This window comes from Papio anubis, chromosome 1 (genome assembly GCF_008728515.1).
Source record: "Papio anubis isolate 15944 chromosome 1, Panubis1.0, whole genome shotgun sequence".
NCBI lineage: Eukaryota > Metazoa > Chordata > Mammalia > Primates > Cercopithecidae > Papio > Papio anubis.
This window is the reverse complement of record NC_044976.1, coordinates 139,901,850-139,921,430: the sequence shown is the minus strand read 5'-3', so window position 1 is coordinate 139,921,430 and position 19,581 is coordinate 139,901,850. Positions and strand designations below refer to the sequence as shown.

The 19,581-nt window shown below is 40.0% G+C and overlaps 1 long non-coding RNA gene across 1 annotated transcript; it reads right to left on the bottom strand.

Annotated features, from left to right (window-relative positions):
* Positions 1 to 662: 662 nt before the first annotated feature.
* LOC103877747 lies at positions 663 to 14,265 on the bottom strand. The gene is made up of 4 exons (XR_001895444.3): positions 12,682 to 14,265; positions 9,108 to 9,265; positions 5,134 to 5,228; positions 663 to 700 (listed from the first exon to the last, which is right to left on the bottom strand). It is a non-coding gene; the product is annotated as an uncharacterized LOC103877747 (long non-coding RNA).
* Between the last annotated feature and the right edge of the window lie 5,316 nt (positions 14,266 to 19,581).

Below are 19,581 nucleotides of genomic sequence, written 5' to 3'. Positions count from 1 at the left end.
CTGTTTCAGGACACCATGAAGTCAGTCCATATAAGATGGCAAACTTAATCCATTAATGTTGTGTGTATACTTGCGTATCCACTGACTGGCCATTCCTTCCCCTCTGGCCTCTCTATTCCCACAGACAACAATATTGAAATTAGGGTAACTAATAACCCTACAATGGTCTCTAGGTGAAAGGAAGAGTGAAAGGAAGCAAAGGGAAAGAGGTGAAAGGAAGAGTGGCATGTTCCTCATTTTAAATGAAAAGCTACAAATGATTAAGCTTAGTGAGAAAGGCATGTCAAAAGTGAGACAGTCCTAAAGGTAGGCCCTTGCCAGTTAGCCAAGTTGTAAATGCAAAGAAAAGTTCTTGAAGGAAATGAAAAGTGTTATTTCAGTGAACACACAAAGAAAATAAGAAAGCAAAACAGCTTTATTGCTGATATGGAGAAAGTTTGAGCAATCTGAATAGAGCAAACCAATTACTACATTTCCTTAAGCCACACCCTATTCCAGAGCAAAGTCCTAACTCCCTTCAGTTCGATGAGCCCTAACTCTCTTTAATTCTATGAGAGAGGTGAGGAAGGTGGGAGAAGAGAAGTTGGAAGCTAGCAGAGTTTGGTTCCTGAGGTTTAAGGAAAGAAGCCATCTCCATAACATAGAAGTGCAAGGTGTCATGCCATCACACTCCAGCTTGGGAGACAGAGCGAGATTCCATCTGGAAAAAAAAAAGAAATGAAATGAAAACAGTGCAAGGCGAAGAAGCAATTGCTAATGAAGAAGCTGCAGCAAGTTATTCAGATCCAGCTAAGATCACTGATGAAGGTGGCTACACCAAACAATAGATTTTTGGTGTAGACAAAACAGTCTTATTTGGGAAGGAGGTGACATCAAGGACTTTCATAGCTAGAGAGGAGAAGTCAATGCCTGGCTTCAAAGGACAGGTTGGCTCTCTTATTAGAGGCTAAGGCAGCTGATGATTTGAATTTGAAACCAATGCTCACTTACCACTCCAAAAATTGTAGGGCACTAAGAATTATGGTAAGTCTACTCTGCCTGTGCTCTATAAGTGGAACAACAAAGCCTAGATGACAGCATATCTATTTATAGCATGGATTACTGAATATTTAAACCTATTGTTGAGACCTACTGCTCAGAACAAAAAAAGATTCCTTTCAAAATATTACTGTTCACTAACAAAGCACCTAGTCATGCAAGAGCTCTGACGGAAATATACAAGGAGATTAATGTTTTCATGCCTGCTAACGCAACATCCATCTGCAGCCAATGGATCAAGGGGTAATTTTGACTTTCAAGTCTTATTATTTAAGAAATACATTTTTGTAAGGCTATTGCTGCCATAGATAGTGATATCTCTGATGGTTCTGGCAATGTAAGTTGAAAATCTTCTGGAAAGAATTTACCATTCTACATGCCATTAAGAACATTCATGATTCATGGAAAGACATAAAAATATATAGATTAACAGGAGTTTGGAAAAATTTTATTCCAATCCTCATGGACGACTTTAAGGAATTCAAGATTTTCATGGAAAAAGTGACTATAGGTATGGTAGAAATAGCAAGAGAACTAGAGTTAGAAAACTAGAGCCTGAAAATGAGATTGAATTGCTACAATCTCATAATCAGACTTGAACAGATGAGGACTTGCTTCCTATGGATGAGCAAAAGAAAGTGGTCTCCTGAGATGGAATCTACTTCTAGAGAAGACATTGTGAACATTGTTAAAATGACAATAGAGGATTTAGAATATTAAATTAACTTGGTTATTAAAGCAGCAGCAGCAGGGAGTGAGAGGATTGACTTCAATTTTGAATGAAGTTCCACTGTAAGTAAAATGCTGTCAAACAGCATCACCTACTACAGAAATTGTTTTCCTTAAAGAAAGAGTCAATCAATGTACCAAACTTCATTGTAGCTTTATTTTAATAATTTGCCACACCACCTCAACTTTTAGTAACTACCATTTTGATCTGTCAGTAGCCATCAACACTGAGGCAATACTCTCCACCAACAAAAAGATTATGACCAGCTGAAGGCTGAGATAATTGTTAGTATTGTTTAGCAATAAGTATTTTTAGTTAAAGCATGTGCATTGTTTTCAGACATAATGCTTTTGCACACTTAACAGACTACAGTATAGTGTAAACATAACTTTTATATGCACTGGGAAACCAAATCTCTGTGATTCAGTTTATTGCTGGGTCCTGGAGCTGAGCCTGCAATATCTTCCAGGCATTCCTGTGCTCTGTTCTCTGTCTGAGGTCTTCTTGTTATTCATTTCACGTGTTAATGCATTCACTCATTTACTCATGACCTGCAAGAATGTGTTTCTTTAGAAACTGCATTTTCTACTAGTGACTCTTCACCACTGAGCTTGAAGATGGGCTAATCATCCAGTATAAAGCACAGGGATTTAATTTACGTAATGATAAATGCCCATCGGCTTAGCAGAAAATGCAAAAATGTCTTTTGCTACAAAGAGAGAGTCCATGGCTTGAAAGGATTGAGGACTACCATAATGGAAGGCACAAAAAGCCTGATTCTGTTCTTACTCAGAAACAGCCATATTAACTCACATGACCAACATACATTTTAACATATCAAAAATAAAACATAGTAACCATATATAATCATCACTATTTTAAATTGCTCTGAACATTGTGGCCAATGTAATAAAGCTTGAAATCAAAATAAGAGGAATGACTGTGTATGTAAAAGGAAAGGATATATTATTTGTAGAGGACCAAAATTCTACTTAGAAACCCCAAGAAATGACTTCTAGTGAAGATTGTGCTGTAATTGAAAAACAGCCAAAGGATGGAAGAGATATTGGCAATACATATAACTGAGAAAAGACTCATATTCAGAATTTACAAAGAAGTCCCACAAATCCATAAGAAAAGACAAATCACCCCCAAAAATCGCAAAATTTGTGTTTCAATTAAAAAGAAGAAAATGGTCAATAATCCTCTGAAAAGATGCTCAACTTCACTGGTTTTCACAAAGAAAGGGGTCTGCAAACTATGGCCTGCAGGTCAAATCTAACCCACAAGTTGTTGTGGCGGAGCCAGAGAGCTAATAAGGTGTTTTTATATTCTTGAATGGTTGGTTGAAAAAAACACAACAACAAACCCAAAGAAACCCAAAGAACAAACCTGGCCCTTAACCAAAGAAGCCTGTTGTAAACGCATATTGAAACAAATTAAGATATCACTCCACACCCTTCAGATTGGCAAATAAAAGTCTTACTGTACCTCCTGCAGGGTTGGATGTGGAAGGAGAGCTTGCTCAGATAGCTATCTGGAGGATGCTTGCATTGGTACAAAGACTACAGAGAGCAAGTTGGCAATATTTAGTAATGTGGAAGGTGAGCATACCCACATATGTCTTAAAGAAACTCTTGCACATTTGCATAAGGCCACACATGTGGGAATGGAAGCATTGTCAATAGCAAAGGCCTATCAGAAGAAAAATGGATAAATACATTGTTGCATAATCACACAATCAAATTCAATATAACCGTGAAAATCACTAACATAGAGCAACTATATCAACATGAATAAATATTACAGTATTTTATTGAGAAAAACTGTAAATCATATATACACTATAATATAATTTCATAGTGTTTTAAAACATAATAATCAGATAGTTTTTACTAACACAAAACTACTAAGTATAAACCCATAAAAGGGAGAGTTATGAGCCCAGAAAATAACTTTGCGTTCATAGACATCTCTGAGAAAAAAAGAGAAAGGACTACTGTTAGGGAGGGGTATGCAGAGTTTTCAAATATGTCAATAATGTTTCATTTATGGTTTTATTAAAAAAAAGTAGAGGCAAATATGGAAAAAAGTTAAAACTTGCTAAAGTTTGCTAGTGAGCATAATGGTGTTAATTCCATCATTTTTTTCTATGTTTGCAAAGAAAATGCAAGAAAATCATTGGAGAAAAGTATAATTAAGAAAGAACTTCAGTGGAGTCACTGAATACAAAGTAAATACATTAATGTTAATTGGGTTCTTTTTTTCAATATGCCATTGAAAATCAACTAAATGATAACAAGGAGAAAAGATGCTATTTTCAATAAGGATAAAAATATAAGGCAATGAGGGATACATATTTCCTGAAATGGATAAGATACATATAAAGAAAGTTGTGAAACTTTACTGAGAAATATAAAAGAAGTTCTAAATAAATGGATAGATTTATCATATACTCCAACATGAAATGTGAATATTTTAAACATGTTTTAATGCAATTCTATTGAAATTTTTGAGGAAAAACAAGTAAATCAGTCTGAGAATATCTGAGAAAACATGAATAGATAAGCATAGCCAAGAGTACTTTAAAAAGTGATGTAATGAGGGGGTTTGCTTTAGTTATTAAAACATACGGTAAAGCTATAATAATTAAAACTGTAATGCAATTACAGAAGCTGATAAATAATTCAGTGAAAAGGGGTAACACTGTACTAGAAGTATGTGTGTGTGTATAAATATATACATGTATATGTACATATGTGTGTATATATACATACATTGTGTATATATATACATATACAAACATGTATATATGTACACATATTCACACATTTTTGTATATATCTGTCTGTATATAAAGTACATACATATATACATGTAATATATATTAATCATAAATGGAGAAGCATGGTTTGTTCTATCTAGTCTTTTTGGGAAAGCAAAGTTTTTACTTCTTATGCCAAATATTTTCTTAGAAAAATTAAAATGCTAATTTTAACATGTAAACCAATTTAGAAATCTTTATTTAAAAATAGAGTTTTATTATCTAGTCTATGGCTGAGGAAATACATTCTAGGTTTAAAAGCTATGGAAAAAACATGTAGAACAAAACTTATGTATATATATAAAAAGTCATTAACAAAGTTAAAAGTTAATTGACATAATGGGAGATGATATATGATGGGTTGATATCTTTCATGTATAAAGAGCATATGCAAGTGAACAATAAATATTCTAAGATACTATTGAAAAATGGACAAAGAACATGAACAGACATTTCACATAAAAAGGAAGTACTAATGGCTAGCAAAACTTGCCATGTTTAATCTAACTAGCAAAAGATTAAATGAAAATTAAAAACATACCACATAACATCTCTAAAGGTGATATGTGAGAAAGAGTTCAGCAAAGCGGATGTTCTCACACACTGTTGATAATCTTGTAGGCAGGTACAACCTTTCTGAAAAACAATTTGTTTTTCAATAGGTATCAAGAGCTTTAAAAATATTTCTATCTTTTCATCCAATGATTTTATTCTAAGTAGTAGATTCTAATCATAAATAAAATGTTTTTCTAGAAACATATTTATCTAGGCACATAGAAATAATATTAGATATACCCTAATATCTGGTAATAGTAGAAGTATTAAATTGAGAATATTCACTCACTGGACTATTACATGACCATGAAAATGATGTTCTCAGTGAATTGCTAATGATTTCAGGAAATTTTCATTATAAAAGTAAATTAACAAGACTGGACATGGTGGCTCATGCCTGTAATCCCAGCACTTTGGGAGGCTAAGGTGGGTGGATCGCCTGAGGTCAAGAGTTTGAGACCAACCTTGCCAACATGGTAAAACCCCGTCTCTACTAAAAATACAAAAATTAGCTGGGCATGGTGGTAGGCACCTGTAATCCCAGCTACTTGGGAGGCTGAGGCAGGAGAATTGCTTGAACCCAGGAGGCAAAGGTTGCAGTGAGCCGAGATTGTGCCATTGTACTCCAGCCTGGGCAACAAGAGTGAAACTCTGCCTCAAAAAAAAAAAAAAAAGTAAATTAACAAATGTGACTTAAATTTTTTTTCCATTTTTATTGTAGATTAAAGGATATCCATGCAGATTTGTTATATGGGTAAATAGCATGATGGTGAGGCTTGGGGTCTCAACGATCCCATTACCAAGGTAGTAAGCATAATACCCACAGGTGGTTCTTCAGTCCCTTCCTCCCTTCCTCCCTCCCCCAACTAATGGTCCCATTCCCAGTGTCTGTTGTTCCCATCGTTATGTTCATGTGCACTCAATGTTTAGCTTTCACTTATAAGTGAGAACATGCAGTATTAGGTTTTCTGTTCTTGTGTTAAGTCTCTTAGAGTAATGGCCTCCAGCTCCATCTCTGTTGCTACAGATTTCCATTATAAAAGTAAATTTCACAAAATGTGACATTTTATATTTAATATGGTAATAACTATATATACCTACATACACACATAGGCATATGTGATGGGAAAAATGTTTCAAAAATTAGTAGTAGTTTGCTTCAGGTTGTGAGATTACGGATGATTGTTTTATTTCTTTATATTTTTCTGTATTTTCTAATTTTAAAGCACTTACATTAAATTCATAATCATATATTAAGTCAACAACTTTCATTAATGTATTCATTCAACAATTAATGATCTGTTAATATTTAATTGACAAACGCTTATAAAGTTCTTACCATATGCTAAGCAAAGAAACACACTTTGTGAAAATAAAAGTCTATTGAGCTGATGTGTTGGCTCTCAATAAAAGTTGTTTGAAATTCTCACACTCAAAAAGAAACGAAATGAAATCAAGTGTATTTAATATTGCACCAACTGAACCATCAGTGGAATTGAAACATAAATGTATTTGTTTTCAGGAATGAGAAGATTTGTCTTTCTGGGTGTGGAAGTGATTTGAAAAGTCAGAAAGTCTGTAGAAATAGCTGATCCTTGTTCTTACAGATTAGATCTAAGACTTCATCAGTTTTCATATTCAATGAGGTGTCTCAAAATTTAGTTCATATTTTCCATCTCCAGAGACTTATTTGTCTCTTATTTAGTGAAGGTACCTGGTAATGAGCTTGTAGTTAAGAGCTGATTTGAAATGGAATTTTTATAGAACCAATTTTTTGGTTGCTTAAAGTTAATTGCTTTGTACCTAATTTAGGTTCCACAGGGAGTAATTTTGATCTCCCCCAGCAAACTTTGTCTTAAATGAGGCTGATCTATAATCCTATTACACATGTCTGGGTGTCCATCAGTAAATACCATGGGTTGCATTAAGTTTCTAAAGGATACTGTGTGGTTTTAATACCCTCCAAGGACTTTACTTTTAGCAAAGAAGTAAGTTGTTTTCCTGGAGCCAGGTCACTCCACTGTACCAAATAAAAGTTATGGGAAAATGGTGAGGTTTGTATACCTTTTCTTGCCCAAGCAATAGATCACAGTTGCCTGGCAGCCTGCAAGAAATACGATGCTTTGGGAATAAATGAAACAGAAACATGAAACACTGCAATGAGAATGGAAGGGCGTCAGGATTGCAATAATCAGAAAGAATCCAGATATTGCCATGTGCTGGTGTACAGCAGGGGTTCTCAAATTGTGGTCCCTGGACTAGCAGCATTAGCCTGACCTGTGAACTTTTTAGAAATGCAAATTCTTGGGCCCACCTAACATCTATTGAATTAGAAACTCTGTGAGTGGAGCCCAGCAGTCTGTGTGGTAAAAAAGGCCTCCAGTTGATTCAGATATACACTGAAGTCAGAGAAAGCTAAGCCAAAACAATCAAATTTTGCTGAAATAGAATCGTGAGGTGAGTATGGTATCAGGTTTTATCTGAGATTTGGAGGCAGAGAGAGACAGACAACATTGGGAAGTAGGCTGCTAACAGAAATTCAAGCAAAAGGGCTTTAATAACCAGTTTTCATTTGGAAAAGCAGTGCAATTCCAAGTCAAGCCAAGTCAAGAACCAGAAGGTACAGGTAGGAAGACAGACAAAATTATGGGACTAGACACAGTTTTCCCTTTCCTGCCAGGTTTTTCCTGACATCTTTTGCCTGAAGACACGTTAAAGTTACTCGAGGTCTCTGACACAGGAAGAATCTCATTGAAGATGGAGCCTAAAGGAAACAACCCTTTCATTCATCTAATTTCACTTGTAAGACAATGCATTGAAAGCTAATCAAACTGAGCTCATAGGGTATAAATAGGTAAGCTCTGGGTAGCACATAAGGGGAACAAAAAAACCTTTCAGAAAAACTTGATGACTCTTTGACACCATTCCAATTTTGGTGGACAATGGAGGTTTCATTAGTGTGAATAGAATAGATCGTTAACAAAGCATTCGATGCCTCTCTCAATAGATCTTATTATAGCAGTAGAGAGCTATTTGACAAAGAGAACTATGCCAAGGATACCAAATTACTTTACGGAATCTAGAGTACATGAAGAAGATAAAATATAACTGTGAGGGCTTGTGACAAATAAGTTTTCAGACAACTTGGCTTTAGCCATGGATTCCAGTGATCAGAGCAGCCTCCAAAAATAACTTAAATATTAGTTGTTTATTGATTAAGTATTTAACAGAATTGGATCACCATTTGGTCTCTGGCCCAGCGTATCAGTGGTAGGAGTTAATCAAGAGGATAAGTTGCCTTAGAAGAGTGGCTTTCACATTTAGCATGCATTGGAATCCCCCTGGAGGGCTTGTTAACACAGACTATTGAACTCTACCCCCAGAGTTTCTGATTCAGTAGGTCTTGGGTAGGCTTGAGAATTTGCATTTCTAGCAAACTTTCAGGTGATGCTGATGCTGCTGGTCCAGGGACCACGCTTTGAGAACCACAGGAGGAGAAAAACCACTGAAGAGTAGAGATGCATTTTGAAGATTACGCCATAGGAAGGATGCAGAAAGTAGAAAGAAGCACTCCACTGCATAAAGCTGAAACTGGCATCCAGGAACGAGAGACACCAGGCAAGCTTTGGATGATTACAGGAAATAACTTCTGAAAGGTAAAAAATGAAGTCAGATCTCCTTACACCTACGGTAGCTTTTTAAAAGTTCCCATTTCATCAAGAATCAAGACAAGGATCATAAAATTGTCTTTGAGACTGTCTGCCCTACCTGATTGCTCTTTAGCTGGAATTCAGCCAACCTGGCTGCTTATTTCCAAAGTTAGCCATAAACTGTTTAGGTGCATGAGAAATTGCCCACTACTGAAGCTGACTCTTGTGAATAGTCTCTGGTGTGTGGCTGCAAGGGAAGGGTTTTCTTTTCCCAAGATGTTTGTCTTTTCCCAAGTTCTCCACCACTTACCCACAGATGCTACTTGTGACACATACAGTTAGCCTCTGAACTAAGACACAGTGCACTGATGTCACCTTCTCCTCAAAACCTTTGGCACATCTTAGTTATCTCTGTGGTCTCGGGATGGAGCGTTAGGTGCCGCCTGAATGCTGGAGAAAGCTTCCACTCTGAAAAGGATTTGAGAGCAGAGAAAAGCACTCACTTGTCAGGCTTTTGTAGAAGTTGATTTTCTGTGCCTGATTGTCACGACATCACTCTGCTCTGAGTCAGTCATCAGGAGTCCCCTGACTGCCCAGTGCTCAGTGATGGGCAGCTTTGACTTGCACTGGGTAGAGGATGGAAGGGAGGTGGCCCACAGAGGTAGACTGTTTACCCAATCTCCATCAGGGGAATTTTCTTGGCCACACTCTGCTGAAACTGACTCATGAGGAAGACAGAAAGCCAACAGTTCATGGGAGGTAGAGCTGTTCCTATTGTTCACGTGTCATTTGACTCAGCTGAATCATCTCCTCCACAACCCAGAAAGGAAGGTGCTTCCACCAACACCTTCTTCATTTGTGGGAAGAGATGGAGTGGGAATTTTCAGCACCTACCTCATTCCTATACCTTTCCCACTCCAAAGAGGGAAGAATGACTTTGGTTATCAGACACATTGATGAGAGCTTGATAATCACTGGCTATTCCTCTACTGGGCAGGGTAAAAACTCAAGGTCCCTCCTTCTCCTACATGCTCCCCATTTCCTGATTCATCTTGAACTAGCCTTAATTTCAGAGCAATGGATCAGTCTCTGTAGGTCAACCCCTTGGTGGGACCACCTCAGAGCAGGGAGGACTGATATCCAGCTTCTCAGCCTGGGACTGGGTAGATAAGTCCACCTTGTAGGGAAGACTTGGCTCTCTATAATTCTGAGTGGGAGGTCAGAAACCTAGCGATATTCTCTAGTCTTCTAATTGTTACAGAAAGTCAAACAGAACTGATGTTGCAATCCTCATTTAACAATATGTGTATTTTTTATCAACCGGAATCCTCAATGAGAAGCAAGGTGGGCATTAGGATCTGGGACTAGCCCTCCTCCCAGTCACTCCCTCCCCCTCAATTCCCAAGAAGTTCTGAGGCTGACACTTTCCCATACATGCTTCTCTTGTGCCAGGATTTATCAGGAGGTGTGGAGGTTTATTGGGAGCAGGACAGTGTAGGCAGGAAAGGGACTGAGACTTAGCACTAGACATGCCCTTCAGAGTGGGACAGGTCAACTTAACAGGAAAAGTTGGAGAAGGCACAGATACAAGGAGTTCAGCCTTCCACATAGCGGTTCAGCTAAGTTGTTGGCACCAGGTGCTCCAAGTGGAATTGCAAACTATGCCAAAACATGAGCAGGGCCCACTGAAAATTGGGGACACGTAATTTTTGGAAGTCAGGGCAGGCTGCCAGCTTCTGGCAGATTTGTCCCCAGAAATCCATACCCCAACACTAAACTAAGATACAGAGCTAAAGCCTCCCCTGATCTTAACCTCAGATAAGGAGAGAGGTACTGATATGAACAAGAGACAGGGAAATACTGGGTAGAAGGCAGTTCCCTGGCAAAGGCCCCACCCTCAAGCCTAGAAACCCATGGCCCTAAATAGAAACAGATATTCCTGTTTTTGCACCCAAATATTGCCTTTTGGCCCACCATGTCCCACTATCTCATACCCATATAAACCCCAAATCCCATGCTCCACAAGTAGATGAGCAGAGGCAGAAAAGCGGGCCCAGCAGAGAAGGAGAGAAAAGAAGAAATGTCTGAATGTCAAGAGGAGTTCATCTGGGGATGGCTGGAGAGGAGACTGGCTGCAGGACAGCCAAACTCCAGGGGAAGATCATTCTTCCTACTTCATCCCCTCTTCAGCTCCCCATCCCTCCAGCTGAGAGCCACCTCCATCTGACAATAAAGTCCCCTGCGCTTACCATCCTTTGTTTCGTCCATGTGACCTAATTCTTCCTGGATGCTGGACAAGGTTTCGGGTACCAAGAGGGTACTGAACTGGTTAACACTTAAGCCATCTGCAGACAGCAGAGCTAAAAGAGCACTGTAACACTCCCACTTGGGCTTCAGGAGTTGCAGGCACCCACCCCTAGATGCTACCATGGGGCTGGAGCCCAAAAGTGCTGGCCCCAGCTCTTGGATCTGCCCATCTGCATGCTCCCTGCCCATTAGGGGTTTGAGCAAGGCAGCTGAACAGAGAGCCACACCCCTGTTGCATGTTCTGTGACGGGGTCAGGAAACTCTCCCATTTCAGGACAGTCAAGAGCAAGAGGAGATGGTTGAACCAAGGAAGAGATGAGAACCAAGGTCGAAAAGTGTAACACATGGCTGGGCATGGTGGTTCACGCTTGTAATCCCAGCACTTTGGGAGGCCGGATCACAAGGTCAGGAATTCGAGACCAGCCTGACCAACATGGTGAAACCATGTCTCTACTAAAACTACACAAATTAGCCAGGCATGGTGGCACATGTCTGTAATCCCAGCTACTCAGGAGGCTGAGGCAGGAGAATCGCTTGAACCCGGTGTCAGGCCTCTGAGCCCAAGCTAAGCCATCATATCCCCTGAGACCTGCAGGTATACATCCAGATGGCCTGAAGTAACTGAAGAATCACAAAAGAAGTGATATTTAAATGGCCTGTTCCTGCCTTAACTAATGACATTCCACCACAAAAGAAGTGAAAATGGCCAGTCCTTGCCTTAACTGATGACATTACCTTGTGAAATTCCTTCTCCTGGCTCATCCTAGCTCAAAACACTCCCCCACTGAGCACCTTGTGACCCCCACTCCTGCCCGCCAGAGAACAACCCCCCTTTGACTGTAATTTTCCTTTACCTACCCAAATCTTATAAAAATGGCCCCACCCCATCTCCCTTCACTGACTCTCTTTTCAGACTCAGCCCGCCTGCACCCAGGTGATTAAAAAGCTTTATTGCTCGCATAAAGCCTGTTTGGTGGTCTCTTCACACGAACTCCGGAGGCGGAGGTTGTAGTGAGCCCAGTTGGCGGCACTGCACTCCAGCCTGGGCAACAGAGCGAAACTGCATTTCAAAAAAGAAAGAAAGGAAGGGAGGGAGGGAGGGAGGGAGGAAGGAAGGAAGGAAGGAAGGAAGGAGGCAAAGAAGGAAGTGAAGGAAGGAAAGAAAGAGCAACACTCTTCACTGTCTCCCAGGAAGAAGTTTGGGTATAGGAGTTTTGTAATTACAGTGGGAATGTTATTAGACTAGAGAGCTGCAACCCAGGGGTGAGGGCGGAAGCCCATTGAGGACCCCTAGGCCTAATCAAGAGTGAGGATGACTCAGGTGACACACAGGGAGCCCAGTGGCCAGCTGGTTCAACCTAATCTGGAGAATGACTCAACACCAGGATGCCACTGCTGTTGGGGGAGGAGGAGGAAGTGCTAAACCTGTTTTAATATTTCCTGTCTCAAGCCCACATTGTTCTGGGGATTGAGATCTGAAGTTGAGGGGTTGGGGGTCAGGGAATCTGGCTATAGACACTGCAGATCTGCAGAGGGAGGGTATGAGACAGGCTGAAACTGCTGCAATATGTACTCACCCTGAGGGCCTCAGGACCCAGATGATCATCTTAATTTAGATTGCTGCTTGGCCCAAGCAGACATGAGAGTGCCTGCAGACAGCGGCTCTGGCACTGGCACCCATGGTAGCAGCTGGCTTCACTGTGATGGGAAACCCTCCAGCTCCCTCCAAGATGCAGTTAGGGTTTCTGGTCTCATTCTTGGAAGAGTTCTGTTGAATGAATTAAACTGGAATCATCTTCCTTTCCCGGGAAACTGTTGTGTCTTTTGTCTGCTCTGCCTCTGGGTGAAATCTGTAGTCCTTACTTGCTGCTATTTTCTACCATCCTAATAATAGCTCATTGTTAGGCAGACATGACGCAAACACACTTCTCACCATCTTGGGAGATTTGGGGGGGGTCTTACCTTCTTATTTAAGTTATTTGTTTAATTATTTCTTCTTCTTTTTTTTTTTTTTTTCAGTTTGTTCTCTTTGTTTTCCCTTAGTTGGTAAAGAAGACAAGTTGTTGATGAAGGAAATTGGCAAAATATCAGCACATCTTGAGTTCTTTGGTGATTTGCCTTCTCCAGAATCTTCTGATCTGTCCCTACACCTGTATGAAAAGTGCTTCACACAATGAAACTGTCCTTACTTGGTGTCATAAGTGAGCTTACTAAATTTGGTGTGTGCCATCAATAACCCCTCACCTTTCCATCTAGGGTAGCAGCTACAATTACCTCTTTTTTTTACTATCTTGTTTTGCCCTAGAACACGCAGGAACATCTTATATTCAACAGCTTATCTTCATAGGTGCAGGACAAAGACAGAACTAGAAGTCATCCCTCTGCTTACCTGAGACAAATGCATATTTGACATGCATTGGGAATCAGGCACATCCACCCCTGACCCTCTGCTGGGAGCATTTTTTATTTAAGATATTTTTGGTTCATCTCTTGAACCTCCTTTCTACCTCCAGTTATCCCTGAGTCCCACTCACACCCCTCTTCTTTATTACTCCCTAGAAAGGAAGTAGAAAGGCAAAAGACTTTTGCCACTGAGTCACTGAAAAGAAAGAAACCTGATAATCTGGGAATTAAGGGAAGCCAGGGAAACATATCCTCAACCCTTAAGGTGAAGCTCCCAGTAGTCACCATTCCAAGAATATGGGACCTCAAACTCAAACACCTTTCTTGAGACAGAGTCTTAATAATGAAATCTGGGAATGGGAATGCATGTGTTTCTTTGTCTATCTCGACAGTTTTTTCAAGACCATTTTTGTAGCCATCCACAGCTGTTTTGTAGGCACAAAGAAAGGGGCCCTACTTCCCAGGCTGTGGCTGTGAAAAGAAGATAAAAATTTCAGGACTCCAAACTCACTATGCCAAAGGGCAAAGTTAAGCTTGGGAACGGAGTCACTCAAAATTGCCTTTCATTTTGTTGCTAAATAGATAGCTACAAAGGTAGAAGGTTACAGGCCTCCCCAGGGAGCCTCCCTCACAATTCGCTCACAAGAAAATTCTCTGTGCACCCCAATGTGCAGAAATGTATATCAAAACATTCATTGAAACATCTCAGCCCTGGATCTAAGATTGGGTGAGGTATAGGAAGAAAGGGTAATGTACCAAAAAAAAAAAAAAAAAAAAAAAAAAAACAACACTAGAGTAAGATATGGTTTCTGTCTTCTAGAAGTTAAAAGCACAGCTTATCTTCATAGTTAGAGAACAAAGGCAGGATTAGAAGTCATCCCTATGCTCACCTGAGACAAATGCATTTGAATACTTCCTTTACTCTATGTTTACTTTATCTTACCTAAAAATGCAGATTCATTGAGCCGGAGCCAATACATAGTTGACTATTCCTCTATCCCTTCTTTTCACATTTAAAATGTGGATTCAGTGAACACCAATCTAGCTTCAAAAGAATGTAATTGCTTGCCTATTCTTCCCTATTTTTTTTCCCGAATCACAGATGTTCCTGTGACTTTGCGTGCCTTTTTCCCGGGTGCATTCTCAACCTTGGCAGAATAAATCTCTAGATTGATTGAGTCGCCTCAGTCATTTTCTTTGGTTTTACACGGCCAAAGCATACCTTCCCTCTGTGGCCTTCCTTTGGTCATTAAGGATATTCTTTCTGCCATCGGGTAACCAGGTGGTACTACCTCAACCAGAGCCACCATCTTCACATGGGCACTTCTGCACCTTACTCTAAGATGTGGTTGCCACTGAGCAAATATGTATCCATTTGACTTCCAACTCTTTTCTTTTAATTAACATTGGCATTTTTTAATTTGCTTTTTTCATTGACAAAAAAAATATATGTATGGTATACAAAATATATACATTATCGAACCGGGAAATGAAGCTACTAAACATACACTTTACTTCACACACATCATTTTCTGTGGTGAAAACACTTAATACCTACTCAGCAATTTTCAAGTAGACAATACATTGTGATTAGCCACCATGTGGTACAATAGATCTCTTAAACTTATTTCTCCTCTCTGGAATTTTGTATCCTTTGAACAATATCTCCCTAATTCTCCCTAATTTTCAACTTCCTTTGTTCACAATGTCTTCAATTCTTCCTCCCGGTCTCCATCCCTACCATCCAAATTCTCTGTATGATTCAGGGTTCAAAAGAGGTTCCAACCGTGCCATGAGACTCCTCCCCCCACTCTGGTTCTTGCTAGTAGCTCTTTTAATTATGTTCTCTAGCACTTGTTATAGTGATTCATATCCTGGATATGCATGTGAATCGCCTGTGGACTGTTTAAAAATATAGACCCTGACTAGACAGACCTAATCAGAATCTCTGTGTGTGAACTGCAGGCATCTGTAGTTTCACAAAGCTTCTAATGCACAGCGAGGGTATGAGAAAAACAGGTAATATATAAATGACTAATTTTAGTGTTTAACCATACCATGCCTGTTGCTACTTATCTGTCTTTTTAACTTCTGGAAGACAGAAACCATATCTTACTCTAGTTTTTTTGTTGTTGTTGTTTTGGTACATTACCCTTTCTTCCTATACCTCACCCAACCTTAGATCCAGGGCTGAGATGTTTCAATGAATATTTTGATATACATTTCTGCACGTAGTAAAATCACCTAAGGGTTCAACAAACATTTTTTAATAATTTCACTGTGCCAGGCACTGGATCTAGGAAGATGAAAGCAATGTGAGTCCTTTTAGACTAGAATCCATAGCTAACAGGTAAATGTTGTTGAGACTGTCATTTTGCTGCTGGGACACATATAGGCCGAGAAAGGTTTGCCATGATTAAAATGATTGACTTCTGAAAGAGGAGAGTGGAGGATGGAAGGAGCCTCTGGGTTTACAAAGGATAAAGGTTTCAGAGTATTTTGACGGGGTTCTACTATTTGTGCCATCATCCATTCCACACCTTCCTATGCTGTGCAACGAGCAGGGATAGGTTATAAACCAAATATCTGCACATCTCCCTCCAAATGGCCACTCATTGGAAAAATAATGTATAGCTTTCCTGCTAAAGGAATAGAGCAGGTACATGAGGCATATAAGTGAGAGCGCATGCTATGGTGTAAACATGGGCTGCATCCAGGTGTCCGTGGATGGTGTGTGTGCAAGGTCAGCTCTACCGCTTTCTGCAGGCTGCTGGTATCTCCTTGTTCCATCCCTCAGCTCCTAAGGCTGCCCAGACAATATTGGGAAAATCATGCGGGGTTTCTCTTAGGTGTCCCACTCTGTCCTTCCCATATCCATCTCCCCTAGAGTATTTTCTTCTTTTATTGCCACATATCCCCCAAATCTCTCTTCTCTTTAGCAAAAACTTTGTGTGTGTGTGTGTGTGAGATGGAGTCTTGTTCTGCCACTCAGGCTGGAGTGCAGTTGTGCAATTATAACTCACTGCAGCCTCAAGCTCTTGGGCTCAAGGGATCCTCCCACCTCAGCCTCCCTAGAAGCTAGGACTGTGGGCACCCATCACCATGCCCAGCTAATTTGTAAACATTTTTAGAGATGAGGTCTCACTATGTTGCCCAGACTGGTCCCAAACTCCTAGCCTCAGCTTCCCAAAATGCTGTTATTAGAGGTATGAGCCACTGTGCCCAGCCCTAAAATCAATTCTTAAGAATGGATCGTAGAACTAAATTTACAGAAAGATGTACTTCACTGATAAAGCACTTGGATCTTATCAAATAAATTTAAAAAGTAACATTTATTGAGTTCCTAATGTGTACCAGGGTCTACCATGTTGACACATTATTAGCAAATTAAATAGGGAAGATGATTGAAGGGTTGGGGTCTCCTACACCTCAGCACTTGTGACACATAGATGGCTGCTTCCTCTTCTTCCTCCTAAGGTGAGCCTTGCCTGCTGCCTCTTGAAGGACCACACAGTTAGTCTTTATTTCAGATCCCTTTTGAAGCAGATCTTAGAACCTCTTTGTGTCTGCTTTTTTCCTATGAGCAACTAGTTTCTTTTGCTCCCAACTCCTTTTCCAAGAGGCACAAGGTTATTTTCTAAACTAGGCCACTGGTAACCCCTAGAAAAAAAGTTTCCAATGATGGCTGCCATCTTGACAAATGGCCTTGATTCCAATGCACTCTTCTACATATGATCTACATACATGCAATATCAATCTTAATTTACATGTGATTTCAATCTATATGCAATATTACTTTGTATATGTAACATCACCCTTTTACATGCAATGTGGCAGCGATCCATTTACTCTAAGGGATCATAATACTTCCTACCTGATAGTGTTGTAGTGAAGATTCAGTGAAATAATACAGGTAATGAACCTACAACAGTGCCCAGCATAGAGCAAGCACTCCACAAAGGTCCTCACTGTTGTCATCACTCTCCCTTCTGAAAGACTGTTGATAGTGTGATGTTCCTCAGACTACCTTCATTAGTTCCAAGCTGCCCAATTTCCTCCATCCCTCCCTCTTCCCACATACTCTCCCTTCTTCCTCTTTTCATAGAATTTCCATCAATGGTAGTGGTGGTGGTATTAAGAGCAGAAACAGAATTAAGAATAAATGGAAAGGTATTTCAGGTTGCCTCCTTAGCCATAACTAATTATAATTGTTTCCTTAGCATCAATAAACATGAAGACTTCTGGCTGTAAAGGCATGTCAGGCACTGCTCCAGTTGGAGTTTCCAGCCCTCTCCTTGCTTCCTGTCACATATGACTCTGCAGGCTGCCGCTAGACACTGTGGCTTCCTGTTAGACCTGCTTTGTGTGAACTTTGCTGTCATTGGGAATTTAATCACCTTTCTGAGACAGGGACCACTGTTTTGTTAATCTGAACCAAGTTGTGATGTCAGAAAGGAAAATTAGCAACAGTTAGGTTCCAGTGTTATGAACAACTACTTAGGGTGCCCTGTCTCTGTCTAGAGAAAGAAAAGTACAGTGATCCTAAATGTAAGTAATTCATCATGACACAAAGAAAGTTAAAGGAAAATTAACTTCATAGCATAAAACAGCAGTGACATATAAACCTACAGAATGAATAGAAAAGATACTCAAGTTAAAATTGTGGTTGAGAGGAGATCCATGGAGTGAACTTAAAATAAATGTATCATTACAGAAAGGGTTGAGAATCTCTCAGGCACTTTAGCCTCTGGATGTCCCAGACTATTTGATGCTGTTTATGTTCTATGCTAGGACAAAACCAAACAGGCCCACTGAAAGCCAAGCCAGGTCACTGGTGATGTTCCTAGGCCTGGCTGCAGGAACCTTTAGGGGCTACATGCCCTTCCTTTGGAGAAAAATGTTATCCTCTCTTACCTTCTGCTCTTGACTAAATAGATTCTATACCATCATCCCCTTAAGAAAAACGGGCAGGATCCAATCTCAGTTTTCTGTCTGTGTAATGCAGATATTAGGTGCCATTAGGCAGCACAGCCTGGAGTTCTCATTTTCTTTTGAATGTAATAGCTTCTTGCAAGTAACTTAAAAGCAGTTGTGCAGCTACATTTGGCTTTAGCAAAGGGAGAAATCTATGAAAATTTAAAAATTAATATAGAACAAGGGAGACATTATGTGATTTTTAAAGGATTGTTGTCAAGGTACCTTGTATCTGGGTGGGGAGAAAGAAACTATCAGGTTTAGGCTGAGAGTTAGATTTCACTCTGCTTAGTGGGGTTCCTGTCCAATTTGTTAGTACCCTGGTGTCAGAGAGACAGGGGTTCCCCTGAGACAATTTCAGGTTTGTTTGGTGCTTTGAGAGGCCAAGCTGGGGAGAGGTTCAAGGAGGTGCCTGTTACCACCAATGAGAACAAGGGATGCATTTCCAGGGGCTTGGTTTGGAGGTGGATGGAGTCTACCTTCCATAGGGACATTGGCTATTTGGGGACAGATATAGGCTACCAAGGTCAAGTGCTTAATCCTCAATTCAACGCTGAAAGAAAGATGTTTCTTTCAATAGACCAAATTTCCTCATACTCACCCAAGAACTTCCAGATTTAAGAGGGCACTAACATGTAGTGAGAACCCAATAATGTATATATTATTATAGATGGATGGAGGAATGTCAATGCCAATAGCTAGCCACAGGACACAAGTTCTTTGCTAGTATAGTTAGGTGAAAAATAATCTAGACTCATGAGTGTCGAATGGGCCCAGATAGTAATTCAGGGTAGGTCGTTGACAAAATGGCAGGTTTGAGGGATTAAGTTCAGTAGATACAGGATATTTTCATATTCATTCAGGAAATACATAAGAGGAGAGCACCAGGGGTGATTCTAAGTGTTACACATGGCACAACACCCAAGTAAAGACATTGAATTAGTGATTTTAAAACTTCTCACCAAAAAAACTCATGCAGGGGAGTTTCATCTTCTCACAGGCTGCCTGGATTCACCTCAGACAGGCAGCAGGCTGAGAGAGGGCCATTGAGTTTTAGTGGATTGCGTCTATAGCTTCTGATCTGACTCTCCACTGAGGAA